This window comes from Engraulis encrasicolus, chromosome 4 (assembly GCF_034702125.1).
Source record: "Engraulis encrasicolus isolate BLACKSEA-1 chromosome 4, IST_EnEncr_1.0, whole genome shotgun sequence".
NCBI lineage: Eukaryota > Metazoa > Chordata > Actinopteri > Clupeiformes > Engraulidae > Engraulis > Engraulis encrasicolus.
In genome coordinates this window covers 10420849-10448183 of record NC_085860.1, presented here as the reverse complement: position 1 = coordinate 10448183, position 27335 = coordinate 10420849, and the positions used below count along the sequence as shown (strand labels likewise).

The 27335-nt window shown below is 43.4% G+C and overlaps 1 long non-coding RNA gene across 1 annotated transcript in view; it reads right to left on the bottom strand.

Moving 5' to 3' along the window:
- The window catches only part of LOC134447278 (uncharacterized), a 69125-nt gene extending 48147 nt beyond the window's left edge, over positions 1–20978 (bottom strand). The window contains exon 1 of the long non-coding RNA XR_010034579.1: positions 19373–20978. This is a non-coding gene — a long non-coding RNA (uncharacterized LOC134447278). The remainder of the gene's footprint in view (positions 1–19372) is intronic.
- Between the last annotated feature and the right edge of the window lie 6357 nt (positions 20979–27335).

The following is a 27335-nucleotide window of genomic DNA, read 5'->3' as shown; positions in this document are numbered from 1 at the left end:
AGAGCTAACAACTTCATGCGGAAAGCGTAGAGCTAACTCTTTTATGCGGATAGCGTAGAGTTAACTCCTTTATGCGTATAGCGTAGAGTTAACTCCTTTATGCGTATATAGCATAGATAGAGCTAACTCCTTTATGCGGCTAGCGTATGCAGATAGAACTAATTCCTTTGTGTTGTAGTACGTGATTCCATGCATGGGTATGTTTCAGCATAAATGGGTGGAGGAGAGAGATAGGAGGAGAGGAGAGGAGAGGAGAGGAGAGAGATAGGAGGAGAGGAGTGGAGAGGAGAGGACAGGAGAGGAGGAGAGAGATAGGAGGAGAGGAGTGGAGAGGAGAGAAGAGAAGAGAAGAGAAGAGGAGAAAAGAGGGGAGGAGAGATTAGGCCTGGAGGGCAGGGGGGTAAGAGGAGAGGAGAGGAGAGGAGAGGAGAGGAGAGAAGAGAAGAGGAGAGGAGAGGAGAGGAGAGGAGAGGAGGAGAGTAAGGGGGAGGAGAGGAGAGGGGAGGAGAGGAAGACAGGAAAGTAAGAGGGGAGGAGAGGAGAAGCTGGAAGGGGGCATGGGACGACGAGGGCGGGAAGGGGGAGGTGGAGGCGAAGGGGTCGGGCTGGGCGATGTGCCCTTCTTCAGACCACCGCACTCCTCCCCTCTTACTCCCCTGCCCTGCCCTGCCCTCCTCTCCTCCCCTCCTATTCCCCTGCCCTGCCCTCCTCTCCTCTCCTCCTCTCCTCTCCTCTCCCTTCCTCTGCTCCCCTCTCCTCTCCTCCTCTCCTCAAATGGGCCTGGGCTGGGTGATGTGCCCTCCTCTCTTCTGACCACCACACCCCTCTCTGGGAGATCCTGCTGCAACAGCTATTGAGTTAACCTGCAAAATGCATCCAGGTAGAGATGGTAGTGGGCTAGGCTACAACTTGCTTTTGACTCTTAGGGTCGGTCTGTCTATCTGGTGTGGCCATGGTCCAGTCTGTCTGTCTGTCTGTCTGTCGCTGGCCACCATCCTCAGCTCTTGGAGGAAAAGCAGGGCAGAGCGGTATATCCGAGCCCGGGCTCTGCTCACTGCATTGGCAGCCCCTCTCTCTCTCTCTCTCTCTCTCTCTCTCTCTCTCTCTCTCTCTCTCTCTCTCGCTCGCTTGCTCGCTCTCTCTCTCAGCCACAAGCTGATGTGGAAAACATGGAGGATCCAACTGCATCACCATTATCCTCATCCCCCCCCACCTCTCTCTCTCTGTCATTCTGTCCGGCTAGGTACCTTCTCTCCTGCTTTTCCCTCTTCCTATGTTTTCAGTGTCCCACTTTCTTTCATTTCCTACTCATAAAACTGCCTTGGTTTTCATGATGTTTGCTACATCTGTTGCAACAGCATCGAAACATTATGCCAATGTTTTCCAAGCAAATAATATGTGGTGCCCCATGGACCCAGTTTTGGGAACAGTTTTTTTGACTGGCTTTGATTCCAAACACAATGAAATGATGGCACTTGGGGACGGTAAAGAATGAAACACGTCGATGGCTGCCTAGCATATGCAAACTGACTTTTACAATATTGTACTGTATGTCTTCACTCTCATAGCCCCCCCCCCCTCTCTCTCTCTCTCTCTCACAAACACACACACACACACACACACACACACACACACACACACACACACACACACACACACACACACACACACACACACAGTTAATTCTGCAGGGTTCATTAGAGAGTGCAACCAACTAGAAGTATGTTACAATTTAAAAAAAAACTTGGCAATGCAAAATCTAGAACACACACACACACACACACACACACACACACACACACACACACACACACACACACACACACACACACACACACACACACACACACAGGGACGTTCCCACATGATTAGAAAGACAAAATGGCGGTCCGGAACAGGAGAGGTGATTGCTGCTAAGTGTCAAAGCGCCGCCTAGCTCCGTGCCAAGAGCAGAGAGAACTGGCACTTGTCCGCCCTGCCGACAGACGCCATCTTAACCGAACGTTAGCAGTCCATATTAGCAACACAAGTACTCTCGTGCTCTCCGCTAGCAGTCCATATTAGCAACAGAATTATACTCGTGCTCTCCGCTAGCAGTCCATATTAGCAACAGAAGTACTCTCCTTAGAGCAGGGGTTCTCCAAGTGTGGTCCGGGGAACACTGGTGGTCTGTCCAGTACCTCAAGTCAACATTTCAATACATGTGGTCAGTGTTTCCAAAACCAGCATAGACTTTGTTATATTGCTGTCACTCTACAGAAGCCTACACATATCTTGAACTTGTTTCCCAACAGTGAGACAGGCCTCCAATTAATAGTCCTAGAAAAAAGACAACACAAAAAACTGACAAGTGGTTCCTGAAAAAATAATTTTCGGACAAAGTGGTCCTTGGTCTGAAAGACTTTGAGAAGCACTGCCTTAGAAGTATACAGCACATTCCCATGAGGTAGAGACAGGGGGAAGACGATAGAGAACGATACTCATGGCAAACATCAAGATAAATATTTTTATTTAGAAATATTTCTCAGATTATCCTTGTTTTTACTAAGGGTTTTTTTTTGGGGGGGGGGGGGTATATTGCTTGTGTGTTCGATAGACAAAAGGAACCAGGAACGGAAAAGGAAGGTGGTCATGAATAATGAGGAAAAAAAAAGAAAGAAAGAAATAAAGAAAGAAAGAAAGAAATAAAGAAAGAAAGAAAGGCAACGGTAGGATGGCAAGGGCAGAAGGAAAGAGAGGAAGGGAGGAGAGAAGAAATAATGAAGGATGGAGGGAGGATGTGGGAGAAAGAGGGAAGGAAAGAAACAAACGAAAGACAACATTCCTTGGCATGCAGGAGTTTTCCAGCCTTACCTCAACTGACCTGTAAGCCGTTGTGACTGGAAAACATGCAAATAGCAGCGCCGGGCTCGCACAGAAACACTGCCAGCTATATTCAAATGAGCACCACCGGCCCGGGCCACAATAGATTGGCTGAAAATCCTGTCTGGGACTTGGTGGCAATCATTATTAGCAGCCCATCCAGTCAATTCTGTCCCAAGGAATCCACCAACGGCCCGTTGGAGCTCTGAGCTCATCTTCTCCTCTACTAGGCTGCTCTATTTGCAATATATGTTCTCCTCTAATAGGCTGCTCTATTTGCAACGTAACGATTTCCAAGAGGTATATTGGAAGACTGCGAATTTGAAAACGTAATGATCTTTGTTGGTGTTGAATCACAATGCATTGCTCAAGATTTACGTGGATGATATATGTGTTTTTGCAGCACATATGCTACTGTTTACTTGCTCCGTGTTAGCATTCATCCTTGCACAGCTGTTTTCAGAGGGAGAAGGACTGAGTATAGCCAGCTCTGGCACTGCTAAGGCTGTTCCTGCTGATTGTCGAGTAAGACATCCAACGTGATGAAGAGATGATTAGCTTCCACGAAGCGTCTGATAAGGTGCAGATGCTCACACACACGCACACACACACGGGATGCGCGCATGCATACACACACAGACATACAAGGTACATGTACGTGTCAGTGATGTTTTAGCATAGTATAGGTCAAGGCGGCGCAACGACAGCCAGTGCCACTATTATATGATTTTTTAGTTTGTTTGTTTTTAGTGGACTATCTAAGAGGCATATTCATTGCCGTTGTGCCACCTGATGTCTGAGCCCAAAAAAACATCTTTGACGCATACACACATGTACACATGCGCACGCACACACACATGCACAGACACACACATGCACAGACACACACATTTGCTTTGTCCAAATTACCCCCTATTGTTTTGAGAAATCTACGTACTGCATGTTTACTTTTGCTTTTTTAGATGTGAAATATACACATTAGCCAAAACTACAGCCTTTTCTAAAGTACACAAAAGTAGGGTTTGCTTCTCACAGCGCAGGGGGCTCTGGGCTCCCCTCATGATAGCAGGTATGACTACAAACCCAGGATATCAAAGGCCTTTGGCAGATTTAATGGCTGTACACTGCCTTTTCAGTTACACACCCCCCTTTTCAAAAAAGAGGGGAAAAAAACTTCAAAGATGAAAGACGCTATTCACATAATGAGCAGACATAGTCGCCCCTCTGTGCTTGTGTACCGCCGTGACCCTCCAACCGTCCCTCAAACATCAGGCCGGTTCACAGGGAGTCGAGGGGGAAACTCTGAAGGCAAGTAGAGGGATCTGTGATAAATATCAAAAGCACCACGTGGGATTTTTTTTTTGGTGAAATATCACGTCTAACCCATCATCACTTTGAAAACAGGAAGGCAGTGAGTGAGTTGATAGTTGGTCAAACAGGGATGGCAAAGGAGAGATGGAGGAAGACGGCAAAGTCAAAATGTTATTTAGCCAATATGAGAAAAAAACATTAAAGGTGCACTGTGTAAGATGGTGGCCGGAGAAGGTATTGCACCTATGCTGCTCATTGAAACTGTGCTGCCTATTGCCAAACTTGATCTTTTCGAGAATATTTTCTGAATAATCAACCAATACTGGTATGACCTAGCCACAGTGAGGTGTTACATGGTGCACCTTTAAAAACCTGTTTCTTCAGCACATGGGATGTGCACAGCGTCTCTGCAAGTGGATAGGCATGGCAAGACCTCAGATTTGGGTTTCAAAAGGTAGAAACATTGATCTGCATGAAGGCCTACAGTACATCCACCTGTTTTACATTTCTACTTTCTCTGCCATACAGTGTGAACCAGAGACGGGTCAAGAGGAGACACATCATGATGGAGGACACGAGGGGACACATCATCAAGAGGGGACACATCATGATGGCATCTGGAGGACACGTGGCTGTTCCCCAAGAGGGGACACATCATGATGGCATCTGGAGGACACGTGGCTGTTCCCTAAGAGGAGACACATCATGATGGCATCTGGAGGACACGTGGCTGTTCCCATACAGAAGAAGTCCAAGGCCCGGCCCTGCCCTGCCATGGCCAAATGGTAGGGCACTCGTCTACCATGCGGCTGACCCGGGTTCGATTCCCAGCCCGGATCCTTTGCCGACCCCTCCCCATCTCTCTCCACATTCGCTTCCTGTCCACCTCTCACACTGTCCTGTCGAATAAAGTCGAAAAAGACCAAAAAAAGGAAAGAAGAAGTCCAAGGCCACCTCAACTAACCCCCATCAGCAGGGACAGACAGTTGACAGTTGGATAGCCAAATGGACGAATAATGGAGACAGATGGACAGACTGGCTAGTTGGGATGTGTAATGTATATGACACCCGTTAATGGAAGACTGATCAGAAGCAGATATATTCTTGTCAGTAGAAGAAGAATGCACAGATATAAAACAGTAAGCTTCCTTGTTCAACTATCTGTCAGCACTCCAAAACACGGCGTCTGCAGATGGATGTTTTGAAATAGCACTAGTGGAGTACATGACCCATCAGCAATCAAACGGTTCTGAAACGATGCATAACAATCAACGTCAGTGTTACATGGATCACTCACTATTTGAATGATGAATTTTAAGTCCATTCACAGTGTGGGAACACAAAGGAGGAAATGAGGTTTTGCACAATCACTTATTCTGTCTGCTGCAACCAATAGAATAGGGAACTGTTCTGCCTTCAACAATGTCACGTCAGAAATAAGTTTTAAAAATGGAGCATAGACTGGACTGCATTCCAAATACAGTCACAGACATTAAATGCTGCATATACATGGATTTTGAATGTCTATCAACACGGTGTTGTGAGGAGGGGCAAGACACTGGCAGCTAACCACGTCAGCTAATTTTCCAACAATCAGAGGTTGAGTTGTGCGCAGTTAGTTTCGCTCAGTCAGGTTATAAACAAATTTTAGAACCCATGTATACAAACTGTCTGTAAGTAAGTAGAAATACAGTTTTTTTCCTGAAATATTTTTGTTGTTACTATTAATCAAATGCTTATATCCAATGAAACAACACAAGTCTTGAATTGAATTCAATTAAATCTTCAAACAAAATCAAATCAGTATCAAAAAAAGAAAATGAGGAGGGACATTGCCATAATTACAATTTCCGTGTAGAACTTGAGAAAAAATTATAAATCAAGTCCATGTTGCCAAACCATCAGTACAGCTTGATCATTGGAAAAAGGACTCTGGGAGACCCTGAATGCTGCATCAGATCACAAGTTTTGAAACGTCAAGTTTTAGGAAATAATAACACCAACTTTTAGCTATAGGCCTTATGACCATGTTTTGTTGAGCAGCGTACACGAGTAGTGCTAACAGTTAAAAGCTAGAAGGTGCATTCATCACTAATGAGTTTCTACTCTGTATTTTCCAACAACAGCTTTCCATTGCATTTACACATTCATGCTGCTTTGACTCATGACTTGCAAATAAAAACCCATTACCCTCTAATGTTCATACCAGAGACAACATACAACAACCTACTTGATTACAAACTACAGTCCTCCAAATGTTTCCCTTCTTCGCAGTTCCAGACTGCTTTTCTGGATTTTTCACAACATAAACATACCGCAACAATGCATAAAAATAAGCTAGTGCTGTTATCAGATACACTTTGTGCCTGAAAATGTGACACACACAAAAAAATAGTTCCACTGTTTCCCACATATGCCATTGGATAAAGGCAGTTTGCTGTCTAAAAGTGGCTGACTTTGAAGTGACAATACAAATGATTATTCATATGCAACTACAGAATGAACTTAAGGGTTGAAGCCCTCAGTGGGTCAGCCGAGGATCACATTTTCCAGACAAGTATTTTTTTCTTAAGGGATAAAGGAAAATCCTTAATGCCCAGGTGAGACAGACTCTCTGTCTCCTTTTGAATATTTGGGTGGGATTTGCAGCACCTATAAATAATGCATCTGCTTCTTAAGGCCAAGAGCAGTCAATCGGCCGAGCCTCGAGTGCCACAGCTGGGCCAGAGGTCTCCAGCAAACCGCTAAATGCTACACTTCGCAGTGTTCATCTAGCACAGGGGTGGGGAACCCATGACCACTAAACACTACACTTTGCAGTGTTCATCTAGTCACAGGGGTGGGGAACCTATGACCATTAAACGCTACACTTCGCAGTGTTCATCTAGCACAGGGGTGGGGACCCTATGACCACTAAACGCTACACTTTGCAGTGTTCATCTAGTCACAGGGGTGGGGACCCTGTGTCTCGAGGGCCATTTACAGCCCTTGAGGCTGTCTTTTCCGACCCCCGATATCATTTTAATGTTATGGAGTTTCACATGGAATATGACATGTTTTGTAAAGAAATCTTAGAAAATAGAATTTATAATACAATTAAGTTATATTTTCAGGGGAAGTTACATTTTCATGGGATGGGGTCTGTTGTAAAGGTGGCCACCTTCAATATAGGCCTAAAATGCAGGGGGAAATCCTGGTTTGTGTTCATAGTACGGCCCTTGGAGGACTTTTTAAAATTTGAAGTGGCCCTTGAATGAAAACAGTTGGTTCCCCACGTAAGAGAGCAGGACCAACACCATGGCTGTTAAATTTGAATCTACACGTATAAGTGTGAAATGCTCTCTAAGAATTAACACTGCAACCTATACTGTGTGGGTTCACTTATTGTCTGCCGGGGGGGTGATGAGCTCGGGTTGTGTGCGTCTCCATGGCGACAGACTGGCGCTGTCTGAGTCATTGGGTACAGTAAAAGTGTTGGAGCTGTCTGTCAGCTAATAAATATCTGGTGAAGCTGTCTGTCTATCAGCTAATAAATATCTGGTGAAGCTGTCTGTCTATCAGCTAATAAATATCTGGTGAAGCTGTCTGTCTATCAGCTAATAAATATCTGGTGAAGCGTTGGAACTGTCTGTCTGTCAGCTAATAAGTATCTGGTGAAGCTGTCTGTCCGTCAGCTAATAAATATCTGGTGTGCTGCATCCACCCCTCTGGCACAGATGGTCATGGCCAGTTGAACACTACTGGTCAAACATTAACACATGCAAAAAACCACACAAACACCACCATGGTCCCTCTGCTCATCACCGCTTCAGAGAAGTGACGTCTTTACATGAAACCGTCACCCTGGTCAATGCCATCAGATATTCTGCATATACTTGCCTATTAACATCTCAACAATTGCCATTACTAATATCATGATTGCCCCGGAAAATGAATACAAACCCTGATAGCAAAGGGACGTTGAATGGCCGGCGTTGGACGTCTTTTCGCGATGATTACAAAAATAATCTATAGAAATTCAACGTCCGTTTGCTCTCAGGGAAGGCAAGATATGACGGCGACGTGGATGATATCTGACATGATGTGCGATTAAATTGCAGTCAACAGTATTTAATAACATTCATCAGGCAACGGGATCTTCAGATGATTAATTGAGTATTTAACAGGTCAACTGCGGGTCACACTGTGAAACTACCACTGCATGGCTGATACAGCATCTGAAGGGACACGTCTCATGACCAACATTTTCCTCAGAAAACCAAAGAGTAATGTGTCCACGCTGACTCTGTCACTCTTCCACAATAATTCAGAAAGGACACAAATCGAGGAATAAAAAAGACAAAGTTGACACGTATCTCCTCTGATATAGGCCTACGGTGCTATGCTGAGTTTCGATAATATGGTACATCTCAGTGTTTCCCATACATTGAGGAAACTATGGCGGCCCGCCATAGTTTAAATTTGGCCGCCATAGTTTACGAAAATGTAAAAAAAAAAAAAAAAATTTTTTTTTTTTTTTTTTTTTTACGATATCCGTTTTTGTTAAAACGATTTGAATTACGATTTTGAATTTCCTTCGCATTTTCCTCCTGGAGTAAATACATCCTATAGACTCTGTATTGGTTAGATAAGTAGTCCGTCCCACAGTAACACAGAATGAGGGGAAAGCATTAGGAAGTGACCGTAAGGGTATTACAGTTGATTCATGTGTGCACACGTGTAACATCGGGTGAGTAACAGAACATGTGCGCAACGATGCGTTATGACACGCCGATATGCGAGGATCTTCGTCCAAATCGCTAGTCGCATGCATCATCGCTAACTGCGTTTACATCGCGTGCCGCGTGTAAGGGAAATGTTAGTTGTTGACATGTATGGAATTCACTTCAATTTGTGCTGTTTCTTGCTTCAGTTGTGGACAAAACGATTGGCCAAACTCACAATAGAAAGCCTGTCCCAGAGAGCTGAAAAAAAAAACCTTCATAGAAGAAGTCACACTTAACAAACAGGGGTGTTAACCAATTCAATGAGTTCTCTCATGTCTCTCTCTCTCTCTCTCTCTCTCTCTCTCTCTCTCTCTCTCTCTCTCTCTCTCTCTCTCTCATAGTAGCCTACTATTTACCCATAGGCTAACAAATGGTGAATTTCTGAGCCCTTTTTAATTTGTAGCCTATACCACTGAAGGCATGATAATGCTTCATCACATATTTTAGAAATAGGGCCTATGTGCCTTTTATATACCAAATGTTTATCATTTTGAAATTGTTTCAGTTGTTTATGACTTGTGTATGACTGAAATTATCTCTGCATACTATCAGTGCTGCATTGCTTTGTAAAGATAGGCTATTCAACACACTTTAAAAACACACTGAAAAGATACGGCCATAGTAGCCTACTGAAAACATTTTGTTCATAATAATGGTGATTAATAAATGGTGGTCTTAAATTTTCATACTGACATCCTTGAATTTGACTTGGTAGATCACGGCAGACCATCAACTTCAAAAGTAGATCTTGGTTAAAAAAAGGTTGGGCACCCCTGCTATAGAGAGAACCACAAGTGCTTGAAAGACAGGGATCAAAAGCCTAGTCAAGTTGTTGTAGTTTACTTGGGTTTGGGAGCAATATAAAAAACCTTCAGAGAAGGGACAGTTGGGATGAGTTTACTAACACTCCCTAGGCTTTGTTTTACAGTTGTAATGAGTTTGGTGACAGACCTTCATTGACACAGCAGAGGAGACATCGGGCTGCATATAGAAATTAATGTGTAATGAATGTGAATATAGACATAAATGTGTAATATGTTGTTCAGCCCTTTTAATGGGAGGAATTTGGAAAAACCCAAAAGCACCCCTCATGTAGAATGTGTACGCCTACAGATATGTGTGGGGGAAAAGGCATAGCCTACCCTCTAAGACCCTTTTTGTCTATGCGTTAACAATTTCACAGTGCTCTTAAATTCTTATATCTGCTCCTATTTTGTTTTATTATTGTTTCCCAGACCCCTGCATGAGGGACGAATGAAACTGTGTTGTAAACAGAAATTATTCACTGTACTGCATTTTTTGACAATGACAATGTACTACTATTATACAAGTCATGAGTAAAATCTTATGTAGCCTTATTTCTCAAAATATAAATGGCTGAAATATAGGCCCAGGCCTACAGTTTCTCCATGCGCCAATGTCATACTGTAGTCATTGTTTTGCCGTTTTGCATTTACGCTGCAAGAATACACCCCCCCCCCCCCCCCCCCCCGGACAAAATAAACCCCGGCTGCCCCCATAGTTTCCAAAATTTCTGTGGGAAACACTGCATCTGAATGGTTAGATAGTGATGAATGGCTTATGATGACTCTGTTTTAGGCCGTATAAACCTCCCAGTGAACATCATCATCATCTGACCCCAATCTGCGCCGGGTCTAAGTAATTAAACCCTTATTTGTAAAAGGAAATAGTATTTATCTAAGACTGTGGATGGGCTGACCCCAAAAACTCAAAAACAGACGCTGCAGAAATTAAATGCCTCTTTCTAATAATATTGATAATCTCTTCTCAGTCGAGTCATAATGTGAACTTCAAAGAGGCATACAAAAATCTGGCAAAACTGTGTAGTGGCTCAAAGTCGGCGCAGAGTTAAAAAAAACAAAAAACAGAAATCTGCATTTGATTATATTGCCTTGTCCCTCTCTGCATTTGATTATACTGCCTTGTCCCCCCTCTCTGCGTTTGCCAACGTCCTCCGCAGTTGCTATGAGACACCACAGCTGAGGCCAAGGGATTGACATTTCATTACAAGGGGAACAAAAGCCAATGCAGCACATTAGGCCAACCAAACTCGGCCACCTCGGCTCGCACTTAGCAGACAAATCGCACCTCCTCCTCCTCCTCCTCGGGTTGGAAACGACCCGTTAGGAGCTTTCCTACTCCCTGCTTTTACGGGCCAGATGATACACACGGCCAAAACTGGGAAATGGAGGAGCCAGAAGCCAATTTCTGGATAATTTAACACTTATTTTAATATCCTTCACTGTCCCCCTTTTACCCTTTTCAGGCCTTTTAAGAGATTTCATATAAATTAGGGCGGCAAATGTTATTCGCATTAGCAGTTGACATGTTGGGAGGAATCCCGGAGAGTGGGATTCTGAACTCAACTAAGCTGACTAACTATAATCTCTTGCATGTTTGATTATCCATTAAATGTAGTGAAGATATCAAACTTAACATGTTAACTAACTTGTGTTAATAAAGAGAAAGTGACTTTTGACTAAGTTGCTAAGCTCTATTATGATAGGTCTGTTATAGTATTTTGCTCCATGGAAAGCTGGTAGCCTACATGTGTGAGTACATATGCTTTACTGCAAGTAAACAATATAGGGGTGAACGTATAAGGGTTTGAAATATTGGCATGTAATAATGCCCTTTCAACATTTTCCAGGCGGACTTCACGACTCACAAAAAATATTCTTGGCAGCAATATAATGATGTAAAATCCTTTTAATGCAGAGTCTACTTGTGTGCATGTACACTGTAGATATCAGGTCTTTTGAACAAAATTACTACAGTATATTAACAAAATGACTATATTGATCATAACAATCACATTTTTCTTTCCTTTTTCCCCAAATGAAGCCTTTTCTTGTAACGATTGCTTTAAGAGACAACTCCTTTAACTTTGTGTTATTTATTCAATTACTGGACTGTTGTCGTCACAGTAAAACATTGAGGCCTTGTAATCACTGAGGTCGTAACACCAGAACACCAGGCTTCACAAGGTCAAACTATCAGAGGGATATTTTCTGTATAAATGCTGCCGATTGTCTGCACAATTGTTTTTGTCTACTTTCTATTAACAAAACTACTGGCAAAAAATAATTAGCTATAATTATGAGTGCTATATAGACTGTGAAACAGCTGAGGTGGCATGCAAAATGTGCTTCAAGTTTAAAGTCAATTCATGCAAACCCTGAATTTGATCACTATTTTGGTGAAGAACAATACCTTATTTATCATGAATACAGGTACAAGTAGCTGCAAATAGCAATGAAAGGAACACACAGTCCAGAGACAATACTGTAGTTGCCATGGAAGGTTCCGGGCATTATGTCAGGACACTGCTGAAAACACTGACCGCAAGGTCAAGGTTCATGTCCACTGGCTGCTGGCATCACTTCCTGTTTGGTTGCTCTGACACTCAACTCAACTCCCTGAACTACAATCGGATCGGCACTTTTCACTACATATACTGTAAATGCCTGAGGCATTATATGCCAATTGTTTGTGGAAAAGTAGCAAATATTCAAAGTTTGTGATTAGCTAAAGACTGGCATGATACAGTACATTGAAGACCTTCATTAATTTAGTGTTGTGTGTGTTGTGTCAGAACCACGTCACAATTAGCTGACTCTTTTATCTCATTTGTTATTTTATCTAAACAGTTATTTAGTTCAATGTAGGTACAACCTATTGGTTACAGTCCCTGGACCAATAAGGTTAGGTGCAGGGTAATGGTTACAGTCCCTGGACCAATAAGGGCAGGTGCAGGGTATTGGTTACAGTCCCTGGACCAATAAGGTTAGGTGCAGGGTATTGGTTACAGTCCCTGGACCAATGTAAGGTTAGGTGCCTTGTTCAAGGGCACTTCAGCCATGGATGAGCTGAGATTCAAATATTTATCCTTCCAATTTCAAGACCAACTCCCAAGCATTTAGGTCATGACTGAGCTCTGGGCACGATAAGCACCTAATTCACCTGAACGAGTGAGAGGGAACATTATTTCACAATATCCCAAGTGGCTTATCAAGACTGGACCAGACTGCACATTGAATGATTGAATGAATGAACTCAGTCATCCGAAGGAACAAGAGAGGGCAACTGGATAGCTCTGAAATCTGGGAGAGGTTAAAATGGAGAAATCCGGTGTTACGTAATTAATCCTTAGGTCTTCAGTTGCGGTTAGAACTTTGGATGCAACAAATAATTCATTGGCAGCTTCACAATGAATGAGGCGTAGAAACTTTCTATGTATTTTTCCTAAGCCCACTTGGGCAAACAGTGTACTTGGTTTATGGTGCACGGTGTTGGCTATGATTATGTCCTCGTTTGAAAGTCGCGTTGGTTATAAAGCATCTGCCTAATATAATGTAATGTAATGTAATATAATGTAATGTACGAAATATTCTCATTTCTCTCCCTGCAGGTAGTACTTGGGAGCCTCAAACGGAAGATTTGTCCAAAATAATCACGCCCGATTTCTCCTCTCAGCTGAGTAGAGTAAAACAGTCATTAGCCTACCTTTACCCAGCGCTCCTAAGCCCATCATAGAGGCCCTCAGCAACGCCATCTCTGGTTGAAGCCATGGGATGTAAGCACTGATTTCTAAAAAAAAATCTGCTGACCGACTAGATAGCTAAGCCTAGGTTTCAGAAGATATCACTCCTTCCCTCTCATGGCACCATTCTGGTCGGCCTGAAAACAGTATCAGAAACCTTCACACACACTACCACCGTTTGCAGTGAGGTTGTCGTGACCTGAGGGGGGCTTTGCCGTCAGGTCACCAGAGCCTAGAGCTTACAGTAGGCTGCAGGACGCACTGCCGGCTGGATGACCTGATGCATAGAGGACCTGTGTGACATGACTATGTGCTGCTCTAATACAGCACGGCCATCTGGTGCAGAGCGCTCTCCCACCTGACATCACCAACCCACATCCCAAGTGGAGAAGGTCTACAGGTACACGGTCAACACGGTATACTTGTCAGAGTTATTTAAAGTCTTGAGTGAGAGAGTAGGACCATCCAGACTAGTGTTACATTTCAGACTAAGTGTTAGCACTCTTTACCACATACTACAATAGTACAACAGATGTGCAGTACAGTGGTTCAACATTTCCAATGACAGTCCCAAAGGTGACAGGGCATTATTATTAATGCCAAGGCGAACTTCTGTACAGGGTTGCCAGATGAGGCTGATGATTTCCAGCCCAAAAAATGCTCAAAACCCGCCTAGAAGCACAAAATCCCGCCCAATTCTATTGATTTCTATGGCAAAAATTGGGCGGGTTTTTCTACTAAATACAATTTTTACCCGCACGCGGCCATCCTAAGCAGCCCAATTGGGCGGGAAACAGCCCAATCTGGCAACACTGCTTCTGTATTACAATGTTGTGTGCAAACCCTTACTTGAACCTCAACTGTAAACTTCTAAAACCTGCATGGCAGTGTTTGTCAGATGCTGTCCTGTTCAGGGACATGTACTGTAAGTCCTACTGTACTTCCGACCCTCAGTATGACACTTTGTGTGGTGTCGTACCCTCAGTATGACGCTTTGTGTGGTGTCATACCCTCATTATGACGCTTTGTAAGGTGCCGTAACCATTTGTGCGGTGTCGTACCCTCAGTATGATGCTTTGTGTGGTGTCGTACCCTCAGTATGACGCTTTGTAATGTGCCGTACCCTCAGTATGATGCTTTGTGTGGTGTCGTACCCTCAGTATGACGCTTTGTAAGGTGCCGTAACCATTTGTGTGGTGTCGTACCCTCAGTATGATGCTTTGTGTGGTGTCGTACCCTCAGTATGACGCTTTGTGTGGTGTCGTACCCTCAGTATGACGCTTTGTGTGGTGTCGTACCCTCAATATGACGCTTTGTAAGGTGCTGTAACCATCTGTGCGGTGTCGTACCCTCAGTATGACACTTTGTGTGGTGTCGTACCCTCAATATGACGCTTTGTAAGGTGCTGTAACCATCTGTGCGGTGTCGTACCCTCAGTATGACGCTTTGTAATGTGCCGTACTCTCAGTATGACGCTTTGTGTGGTGTCGTACCCTCAGTATGACGCTTTGTAATGTGCCGTACTCTCAGTATGACGCTTTGTGTGGTGTCGTACCCTCAGTATGACGCTTTGTAAGGTGCCGTAACCATCTGTGCGGTGTCGTACCCTCAGTATGACGCTTTGTAAGGTGCCGTACCCTCAGTATGACGTTTTGAGTGGCTCAAATTCAATGTAGAGGAACAGCTCCCGACGGGATTCGGAACAAAACAGGAAGGAATGTACAGCAGAAATCTACAGAGATTTGTTTTTATTTGCTTACAGGACACGCTTGACCCAGGAACTGGCCTTGCGTTGCCGTGCGTTGCCGTGCGTTGCCGTGCGTTGCCGTGCGTTGCCGTGCGTTGCCGTGCGTTGCCGTGCGTTGCCGTGCGTTGCCGTGCGTTGCCGTGCGTTGCCGTGCGTGCTGTATCTTTAAAGGACCTGAAGTTTTCTTGGCAGTGAAATGAAGGACGGCAAGTTCAGCCAAAATAGACAATAAAGCAGAAAGGAGGAACATGCCAAAATGCAGCAAGGGCAATTCAGTCCAGTCCAGCGACTCATTTTTCCAAAATGATTCACACTGGAAAGAAAAGCATTTCCCTGGTGTGTGTGTGCGTGTGTGCGTGTGTGTGCGTGCGAGTGTGTGTGTGTGTGTGTGTGTGTGTGTGTGTGTGTGTGTGTGTGTGTGTGTGTGTGTGTGTGTGTGAAAAGCATTTCCCTGGTGTGTGTGTGTGTGTGTGTGTGTGTGTGTGAAAAGCATTTCCCTGTCCTCAGATGAACTCTCTGTGCTCTCCATCAGATCCTGCAAGGAAACGCTGAGGGAGGGGACAGCCCTCTCACTCACTCTCTCTCTCTCACACACACACACACACACACACACACACACACACACACACACACACACACACACACACACACTCTCTCACACACACACACACACACACACACACACACACACTCTCACACTCTCTCACACACACACACTCTCTCTCTCTCTCTCACACACACACACACACACACACACACACATCCAGAGCAGGAGAAGGAGGGGGACTAAGAGAAAGGGAGGGAGGAGAGGGAGTGTGTGTGCGTGTGTGTGCGTGTGTGTGTGTGTGTGTGTGTGCGCGCGTGCAAGAGAGAGAGAGAGTGTGTGTGTGAGAGTGTGTGTGTGTGTGTGTGTGGGGGGGGGGGGGCTAAGAGAAAGGGAGGGATCCTTCTCTGCAAACTCTTTGCTTTTGCTCTCTGCAGAATTAGGTCATGCACACACACACACACACACACACACACACACACACACACACACACACACACACACACACACACACACACACACACCCTCTCATGCACATAAAAGACCAAAACGCTAAGATAAACATCCATTCTATTCAAAACACATTTAGAAGAAAATGGACAAGAAAACATTGGGGATTTTTTAACAGGGGGGAAGCAATGCCCATGCAAATGGCACTAAAATAGTTTGTTATATATCACCGTAAAACAAGTTCAAATCTGGCCTCTCCAGCTGCAATCATAACTTTGTATACTCACTGGGTCCATATCCCAGACCATCTCCCCTCTGCATACTGCCCAGACCACGTGGCTATGGCTGCTTGATTATGACAAATATCACGAATATCATGATTATTTCAGTCAATATTGAAATCATGATATTTTTAGAAAATATATCTTTTAAAGACAAATTAACTGCGCTAAACCATTCACAATCTTCCCTCCCTTCAGCAGTTGGAGTGGAGGGCCATAGAGAAACACACAGTGTTGTTCTGCATGAGTGTTGGGTAGCAAGTCTGCTTTGTGCTCGCAATGGCTGAAGTGGAGGGTAATGCATTGTATTTAGCGTAACCTACCTTTTGGCAGAATAGACAAAAGACAATAATATTGTTTCAAATCAATATGATGAAATTTGATTACGTTTGACTGCAATATTGATATCATGATATTAATATGATATATTGCACAGTCCTCCACATGGCACAGGCCCCTTAGAGAACAGCTGGGCTCGACTCTGCTCCGCATGTGAAACCGTTTTCAGTTAGGGAGTCATTGTTATCATTGCCCAGTCACCTTAGCTAACACTGCCCAGAAGCTAGCACAGCACAGGCACAATACACATGCAGTACACTACGCACAACAGGAGTAGCAAACGAGTAGCCAGCTAGTTCACCATACCAGTAGCCAGCCAGTTCACCACAACAGGAGTGGCATACGAGTAGCCAGTATAGTTCACCATACCAGTAGCCAGCTAGTTCACCACAACTAGGAATTTTCCTAGCAGGTCTGCATTAGATGCATTCCATGATTAAAGACATGACATTCAGGGTGCTCCAAACACAAGATGACTTGTCATTAAGACAAAAAAAGTTATAATCATTTACAGATATTGCAAAAAGATGAGTATTTTTAGGCACATGTTGCTGACACAGCAGCGAGGTTAAAGCAGGACACGCTGCAAAGGGACTAATAAAGAAGAGCAACAGAGGCCACGTGCAGCCAGGGGCGCATCGCTTCATGCCCTCATTGACACCGACCGCCTGCACACTTCATCATCTGTTATCTATCGCTCATCTGTCTGTCTGTGTGGTTTGGAGAATGCAGGTCAACACACATCACCTGCCTGTCTTTTCTTCTCTTTGGCCCTCGTATCGTGAGAACAGATATGAAGAGTAGAGCAGAGTAGAGTGGTAGAGAGATATGTGAATGTGGAAGCACGTCTCGGAGAACAACAGGCCCTGTGTGTGTTATTCTGCATTCTGTAAGATGGGCACTCTCCATCAGCGTTAACCACAGGCAGCATTTGAACTTGCTGTCTGTGCACATATTGCTTTTGTAGGACTAAACCATCAGATGGACTAAAAAGCATATTGCCACTGGGACGTGATCGCATGAAGCATAAAGATGTACAGTATTAACTGCTGGTGAACTACAAGTAGGCTACATACTTCTCATTAAAGAGTCTAATCATTATAAAATATTCAACATTTGGCAGTTGCTTCCTTAATTCTGCTGACAAACTACACATATCTCCATGGATTTGCTGCTTGTCACAAAACCTCAAATAATAACCAACACATCATATTCTGCACATTAGTCCTGACACAGTTTATAATATCTGCCCTAGTTCAGACTAGGGCCTAACACTTGAATCCAGTGCGTGGTGAAAATACTCTATTAGAATGTTCTAGATTTGTGGAGCTATCAGAGAAAAAGGGCTTCTGCAATATTTCACGTCGTAGCTGAGAGTGGACAGAGTGTGACCTTGCCCCGGCCGTGTACTTTTCAAAGGCTTTCTAAAATGCCTCAACTACTACAGATGCAGGGATCTGCAGCATCTTCACATCAACAAAATAAAATATATTTAGTTACTTTGTGGCTGTGTCTAGTTATTAGGAAATATAATGATATTATGTCCCATGACCTACAATTGCTTTGATTGGTTGTTTAACCAACTGGTAGGAAGAATAATATATGTTGTGATTTGATATTTTCAGGACGGAGCTGGATGCACACACTTTGACAATTTTGGCAGTAAGATGGCTACAGTAAAGAGGTCACAAAGTTCTGAGTGTCCTTTAATCTTGACAATACACTGACACTTACAATTCTGTTTACACCCAAACCTCAGTCCCTGACACAAATATAGGCCTAACTAAAATTCTTCTTCGAGCTACGGATATTACAATGGAAAGCAAAATAAATATACAGCCACATGAAAATCCAGCCGTATGGAACAAGCCGAAGAGACTTCTCCTATTATCTTGTGGACAGCTATGAAGTAGGCCTAAGTCTGTAACTTTGAATCCTTCTAAAAATATATATATTAATAATTGCATATACTATACTCTTCAGCCTAAAGACACAACTTAATTTGCTGTAATAGAATTGCTGTCTACTGCCTAAAATAAATAAATAAATAACAGTAGCCTAAAGGAGTCTACGTAGGGCACATAATTGTGTTACTTTTAGTAATCGTGTGTTTTGTATCAGTTTACCAGAATATTAAAGGCACTTGTAGGCTATCTTTTCCAACCTATATTGTACTACATTGTAGCCTATTACAACTGATGCTTGAAAAATATCTGCAAAGATCATCACTGTGAGACCTATCTCTACGGACATTTAGCAAACCTATCCAAGAAATAGACCCTCTCTTCCCGCACTTATTTGGATAGCTCAGTTGAATAGGTTTTAAATGCTTTGTTTCCGTTTAGGCAATTTAATTATAGGCTACCTTTATAAGAAAAATGTCATCCACGTTGGCAGAGTAGGCTAATTCATAAACAAGTAATACAATATCATTCAGCGATAGAAGAGCCCATTTCATGTGTAATAGAGAAAGGCGTGAATAATCGGTCACTGAGTGAAAACACTTACCCCAGTATGACCTACGAAGTGCCTCTTTCTGTCAAAGTTCCCTTGCGCGCGAAACCTGAGGCAAGACAATCGAGAACTGTTTGTGACACATTAGAAATTGAATGGGGTGTCTGTTCCCGGGGTCAGTGCAGTTTCAAGTTCAAGTGTAAATTTCTTGCAGCTAGAGGTATTTTCACCGTCCAAGCGACCAGATCGAAGACAAAGCGCCTTGGCGAAAGATTGTAACCTCAATTCTTGCCTCGTCCGTCCGTCCGACCGACCGTTGGGGAAACAATGACAGTGTAACCATACAGTTGTAGACACCCAGAGATCCGTGATCCTACAGCGAAATTTACGTCCAATTTTAAATCCCGGATAAGCTTTTCATCTTTAGTCTCATCTGTGCGGTATCGAGACAGTATAGGAGCTGGTGCAGCGCTGCAAGAGAGTGCAAAGGGTTCATTTGAGGTGAGCCTTCAGCTGTTTGCATAGCCTAGGCTGAAAGTAAGATTCAAATGAACCAGACTGTTGACAGAGTCCCTTTTTGTATTCTTTCCGAAGTTTTGCATATGAGAGCTAATAATTGCATCGCAGTTGTCATGACCGCAAATTACGCACTAGCGTGCACATTCAGCAAAGCTTCCCTTGCATACTTTTCGGTGTTTTTCGAGGAGGGCTGAGGCAGTCCACAGAATTGTTGAGTCATGGGCGTCAAAACAGGCTACGCACGACCTCGCGCACAATGCTGCTTATTATTTTAATGTTCTGATTTTGCTGATAGTCTCCACGAGGAATATGCAGCTTCGTAATTTACAATAAAAGAAATACAGCAAAAGTATAAGTGCGCAACAGAAGGACAATGAAAGACAGTCTACAACGTCCAATATTTCAGTTTCACATCGGCAGAGTTTTATGCTGTAAAAACTTTCACCTGTTGCTTTCCGGCGTGACTTAGGCTTTAAAGTGTCGGCCATACAAGTGATGTTGCAATTGGTAAATATTTTATATTTTCACTTTTTATTGTGTTGTGTAGTTATAGTAAAGATGCTGGGAAAAAATCCCTAAGATCTGCATATGGCCTGATAATTTCATTGGTTAAATAATGCACATTATTACAGGCTAATATGAGATATCAGATAGTGAAAGATTGTTGAACTTGTTGCAAAACTTTGTTACAGTGTATTTCATGATGTGGAATAATTGTATCAAGCATTAACATGATAAAATCTGGTATCATAAAATCTCTTATAAAAAATCTGTTATACATCAGGGAGTTGCCAACAAACGGTGGCTATTCTGGTAGTAGGCCTATATGGTGTAATAACTACAGATGTGCCGTAAAATACAGTGAATTGTTAGGTGATGGTAGTTTCTCTGCCTGTCAAGTATGTAGCCTTTATCCACTGTTAATGACCAAATGAAGAAAAGGTAATAAAAGATGAATGCAATGTATCATGTATTTGTTTTTGTTAGTGTCAAACCCTTTTCATGCCCTAGTGATTTGGGGAGAACAGACAGCAGCCACAATGCTTTAGGGCCTTCACCTGATATTGTATCTATTCTAGCAACTACATCTGCTTAAAGCTGCAATAGTGCTGTGTACGGTATGTTACTGCTGCTGGAGAGAATAAACACCTATGAACTATGGACATGTGGACATTTTCTTTTCTCACTTCTAGGATATTTTTGTGAAATGTGCAGCGATTAAAGCTTGTTTAAGCCAGAGTTCCATTACGCGGCGACAAAGTGTTACATTCTCAATGTTATAAAGACAGCCATCAAAGGATAATCTCCAAGCCTCTTAAACTTTGTGCCATAAACACTATGCACAAAAGTCTTGGATATAACATTTGTTGTTGTTTTTGTTGATGACATGTGTTTCCAAACAGTAGGTGTGTGTGGTGAGTGAGGATACCCCCCCCCCCCCTCTCTCTCATCATGTCGGCAGCGTTGAGTTGAGGTCAGTTATGGCATGGTGAGACACACAAACTTCCTGACCCCCTCTCTCTGCTCGGAGACAAGGGTAATGAGATTACGGGGCTGAAGTGTGACTGTCTGTGATGACGTGCGTGCATGTGTCTTTGCTCCGGCACAGCAGTCATGTGATGTGGGGATCAGATCAGCCAGGGCAGAGCAGAGGCTGTAGATTAGCGGCCGGCTGGTTGACTAGGTTCACCAGACCTTAGGGTCGGTGTCAGCCTGCCTCTGTGTCAGCCGTGTGTGTCGGTCTGTCTGTCTGTCTGTCTGTCTGTCTGTCGGGCCTGTGTGTATGTGTGTGTGTGTGTCTGTCTGTCTGTCTCTTGGGCATGTGTGTGTGTGTGTCTGTCTGTCTGTCGAGCCTGCGGGTGTGCCGTGTGCTCTATTTCTTCTTTTTTATTTTTATTTTTTTGCCTTTTTGGGCCTTTATTTCAGATAGGACAGTGAAGCATGACAGGAAGTGAGTGCAGAGAGGTGGGGTAGGGATGGGAAATGACCCAGGCCGGGTTCGAACCTGGGTGCCCCTGGGCATGCAATCCCATATGTGGGGGGCTTAGCTCACCTTTGTTTTGTTTTCTACTTTTATTCCTTGTGACGTACATTGAACTGCATCTGTGTACTGAATGTACCGTACACATGAACTTACCTTGTGTGTGTGCAATATTGAAACTATATCCGCGCTCTGTCTGCTATGAGGAGGACACAATACTGCTATGAGGACCCCAAATAATCTACAATACTACTATGAGGACCCCAAATAATCTACAATAGCCTACTACTACGAGGACCCCAAATAATCTACAATACTGAGGACCCCAAAAAATCTACAATACCGATATGAGGACCCCAAATAATCTACAATACTGCTATGAGGACTCCAAATAATGTACAATACTGAGGACCCCAAATAATCTACAATAGCCTACTACTACGAGGACCCCAAATAATCTACAATACTGAGGACCCCAAAAAATCTACAATACCGCTATGAGGACCCCAAAAAATCTACAATACTGCTACGAGGACCCCAAATAATCTACAATACTGCTATGAGGACCCCAAATAATCTACTGCCATGATGAAGAGATGCAGTGACCCGCCCGGCAAGACCCAACACCACAGCTGTTTAGTTATTTTGGTTAGCTGGTTGTGGTGAAATCTGTTTCACAGAATCGTTCACTGTAAAAAATACCAGCTACCTCAGATTTCCAAGTAAATTTAAATCCTTATTGTAAGTTGTTGGCTGTTGGCTGTTGGTAGTAAGCTTTGAATAACAGCTTTGAGTTCAAACAACACACACATCTCCATACAACTTACAATAAAGACTTATCTTTTGAGCAGGTAGCGTTTGCCCCGACCCGTTTTTTCGTGATGAAGGACAGCATTCCTCTGCTCCAGATACCGTATGCTCGGGAACAAACCCACTACACAGCCGGGATTTACAGTCTGATGACACTGGCTGTATATGAGAAAGCCATCTTTTACAGCTTCTACTGTATCGACACGGCCTTGGCCACTGTCTGTCTGTTGGCCCACTCATCTTCACTTGTCATGGAGAGATGGAGAAAGGAAAAAGAGCTTAGCTCACCATCTGAAGAAGTGCCGTCATAAAGCAATCGATCAGATCAGCAAACCTTAAACCTGCCGCAGCTGCACTTCATCAAATTGGCTTGTTTTTTCAAACATTTTTTTCTTGCTTGGCAAAACAACTATTTCTCCACACACACTTGTTTGTCTTTTTCCAGGAGGGCAGAGGATTTCGTCCCGTACTGGCTAGTATTCTGCTAATGTACTGTATATGGATTTGGCCTCATAAATTCAGCTTGCTGAATATAATCAGTATATAATAATCTAGTCAGTATATAGCAGGGGTACTCAATTAAAAGTCCCCGAGGGCCAGTTTTTCAAAATTCCTCCCAATAAAGGGCCGGGCCGGGCCGACACGACAACCCCCCCCCCCCAAAAAAAAAAAAAAATAGTAATTAAATAAAGTTTAAAAAAAAAAAGTCCTTAGTAAGCACAATACACACGCACTCACACCCACAGCAGATATTTAGTTTCCAGTGACAGGATATGGGGTGAGGTGCCTGCCTTGCTCTCATTGCCACCCACCCTTCAGTATTTTGTTTAAAATGACATAATTATCTGTTAGCCTATATTTGCAGACTACATTCATAAAGATTTATTTCTTAGTGAGAAAACCAATAAGCCTGAAGATAACACTTTTCAAACAAATGTTGCTTATTATGACTTTGTTTATGCAGCTCTCACATGCATAATGAGAATCAGATGCAATAATGGACCCAACAAAGAGGACACATAGATAGGAGAACACCAGGTTTTGTCAACAAGAAAATGGCACATTTGATGCAATAGGCCTATTGATTAAATGCAAAAGCCAATAATAAATTGTCAAGTTGCTCATAACTTTGTTTGCAGTCTTATGAGGGTCTTAGCATTCCAAACGAACTATTTGGGGACTGTTTAAAAGTGTGAAAAGTTTATTAAGCAATTCGTTTTTAATAGGCTACCAATAGTTAGCTGCCAGCAGAGCTCAAACACAGTTTGCCTTCATTTGTGTTAGCAACTAGCTACAGCTACTGCTAAACCAATTTGAAGTCCTAACACACTGTTTGCAATCAAATGTGGACCATTACTTTCAAAAACGAAGCATAGAGAACTTTGTGAATGATTTATTTACAGGCTCTGATACAGTCCTTCCCTTGTAGCAGTGGCAGAACAATTGCACACAGGGCCCTAGGGCAAAACACTAACAGGGCCTCCCATACAGTCTGCCAAGGTCATAATAGGGCCCCACCACCCATTCGGCAGGGCCCTGGGCCCAGGGGCAAATGCCCTGCTTGCCCCGTCTATAGCTCCACCCCTGCCTTGTAGTCTACCTCACCACCTCTAATGCCACCGTCGTAGGTGCTTCTGTCTGGAGCCTGCAGTGACTGACAAACAGGGAGAGAAACTGCCTGAGGGGGCGGGGCATGGCACGCTTCTTCATAGCGTCTGTGACGCGATTTCAAAATAAGAGCCGACAGCGCGATCGGACCCAAAATGTTTTTATTATTATCTATTTTTTTATTTTTTTTATTTTTCAAAATTATTCGAGGGCCAAAAATAGATGCCCCGAGGGCCACAAATGGCCCGCGGGCCGCTATTTGAGTATGGGGGGCATATAGTAATCTAGTCAGTATTTGATAATCTAGTCAGTATATAGTAATCTAGTCAGTATATGATAATCTAGTCAGTATATGATAATCTAGTCTAGTAATGGTCAAGTTTGTGCAACAGGTGTTGAATGAGCTTGGCAACATGTCCTGTGTGGTGGCCTTGGCGACATGTCCTGTGTGGTGGCCTTGGTAACATGTCCTGTGTGGTGGCCTTGGCAACATGTCCTGTGTGGTGGCCTTGGTGACATGTGGTGGCCTTGGCGACATGTGGTGGCCTTGGCAACATGTCCTGTGTGGTGGCCTTGGTGACATGTGGTGGCCTTGGCAACATGTCCTGTGTGGTGGCCTTGGCGACATGTGGTGGCCTTGGCAACATGCCCTGTGTGGTGGCCTTGGCGACATGTGGTGGCCTTGGCAACATGTCCTGTGTGGTGGCCTTGGCGACATGTGGTGGCCTTGGCAACATGTCCTGTGTGGTGGCCTTGGCGACATGTGGTGGCCTTGGCAACATGTCCTGTGAGGTGGCCTTGGTGACATGTGGTGGCCTTGGCAACATGTCCTGTGAGGTGGCCTTGTCTTGTGGTGGCCATGTGGTGGCCTTGGAAACATGTCCTGTGTGGTGGCCATGATTACATGTCCTGTGTGACTTGGCTGTCTGATTGGCCTGACCTCCATTGAATTTCTCCCCAAAACCCATATGCATGGCCATTCGGTAACACTTTACTTGATGCCGTCGTCATACGTATGACATAACATAGTGTCATAACATTGTCATAATGCAGTCATGAATGTGTCATTAACATTATGTCAATGTCAGAAAAGTTGTATAAAACGTTGATATAATGCCAACTTCATAAAACTTCATAATGACATTAGCATTATGACATGGCATTTATGACTCGTGCATGACACTATTATGACACTGTTATGACACTGTTATGTCATACGTCTGACGCCGGCGTTAAGTAAATTGTAGCCGGCTGTTCTAATGATCAAATCCATATGCATGGCCATTCTAATGATCAGTGGTCCAACAATCATCTCCTGTTCTGAGGTAGGGCACGGTAAGGGGAAGATGAATCTCCTGTTCTGGGGTAGGGCATGTTAAGGGGAAAATGAATCACGGCAGTGTTTACGGAGGAACACAATCTTCCATGCGTTTCCTTTCCAGAAAATTCCTTTGAAGTTTTTTTTGGGCCGAGGACAAATCTGATATGTCACCTCAAGAATGCCAGAGGGGAGTAATCTTCAGATGAACAGCTGACCACACGTTATTTACAGTATAATCTGTATACTGTACACTTCAGCTGAACATCTGACCGCACGTAACTTATAATCTGTATAGTGTACACTTCAGATGAACATCTGACCACACGTAGGAGTTTACTTAAGGTTTTGAGAGCAAAATAATTTATCTTACAATATGTCATACACAATGTGTGCTCATATACAGTATTATGATTAACTCAGAGGAATGAATAAATAGGATTTAATAAATAGAAGACCATACGTCACTGGACTATGACATGTAAATTCAACCAATATTGTAATATCCTAAAAGAAATTATTTGGTTTTACAATGGCAAATTCACCATGGCTAATTCCTAAACCTATGGAAGTGAAATTGGTAATTGGCACATCTATATGGTAATATCTGATTGAAATGTTTCCAGAGGGTTCTTAGGTGACTGGCATGTCTCAAACATGCCACTGCATGTACATATTGGAATAGACTCTTTGAACCTCAGTGATCAGACCCCATAACCCACGATTTGGGCAGCAGGCCAAATGGGGAAAGACTAAACAAAATCAAAACAGATTCTGCAAGGTATTAAACACAGCACGTTTGTTTCGCTGCGCGCTCTGAGCAATGAAACGCTCATTTTGATACGCAGATTGAGACTTCCTTTGATAGCCTATTTTATGCTAAACTGGGTGATAGATTTTTCCACAGTTTGGACTGGCTATTGTCCACACCTATTCGGGAGAACAGCTGTGTGTGTGAACGACGTGTCAACAACCGCACTGCTAAAATCCCACGTTATACCAGGTCTATATAAAATGCTTTGTCCTTATTTGAGGGTGACAATGCTGGAATGTAACACCTTAGACACAAGCGCAAACAGGAGATGGATTTAGTTTTATAAATCCTTTCTCAGAGATGACTTGCTAGAAGTCAAAAAACAAATACACTCACACCAATAAACTGTAAAGAAGCACGACTGCAGGTCCTTTGAGTACAACTCAAGTATCTTCGAATGATAAACATTTGAATGTAATATGTACAATACAATGTGGTGGTAGTAAGACCAATGCATTGTGTCTATTGGCTTGAATACTAATCATTTGGTTATGCCGTGCTATATGATGGTCCTTGACTCAGTTTTACTCTGAACAAAAAATTCGGTATTATCTTTCTAAACCTCAGGGAAGAAAAAAGTGAAGAGTGAGTGATTTTAATTGATATTGTATGAAATGAGTGAGTTTTATTGTAACCAACACTGCCTTCAGGGTTAGCCCTTCTTCTGCAATGCAGCTCTACCGCAACACAAGGAGATGTGTGCAGCTCTATACCCCAACAACAAGGAGGAGATGTGTGTGTGTTTGTGTGGAGGAGTAGATGTGTGTGTGTGTGTGTGTGTGTGTGTGTGTGGAGGAGTAGATGTGTATGTGTGTATTTGTGTGGAGGAGTAGATGTGTGTGTATGTGTTTGTGTGGAGGAGTAGATGTGTGTGTGTGTGTGTGTGTGTGTGTGTGTGTGTGTGTGTGTGTGTGTGTGTGTGTGTGTGTGTGTGTGTGTGTGTATTTGTGTGGAGGAGTAGATGTGT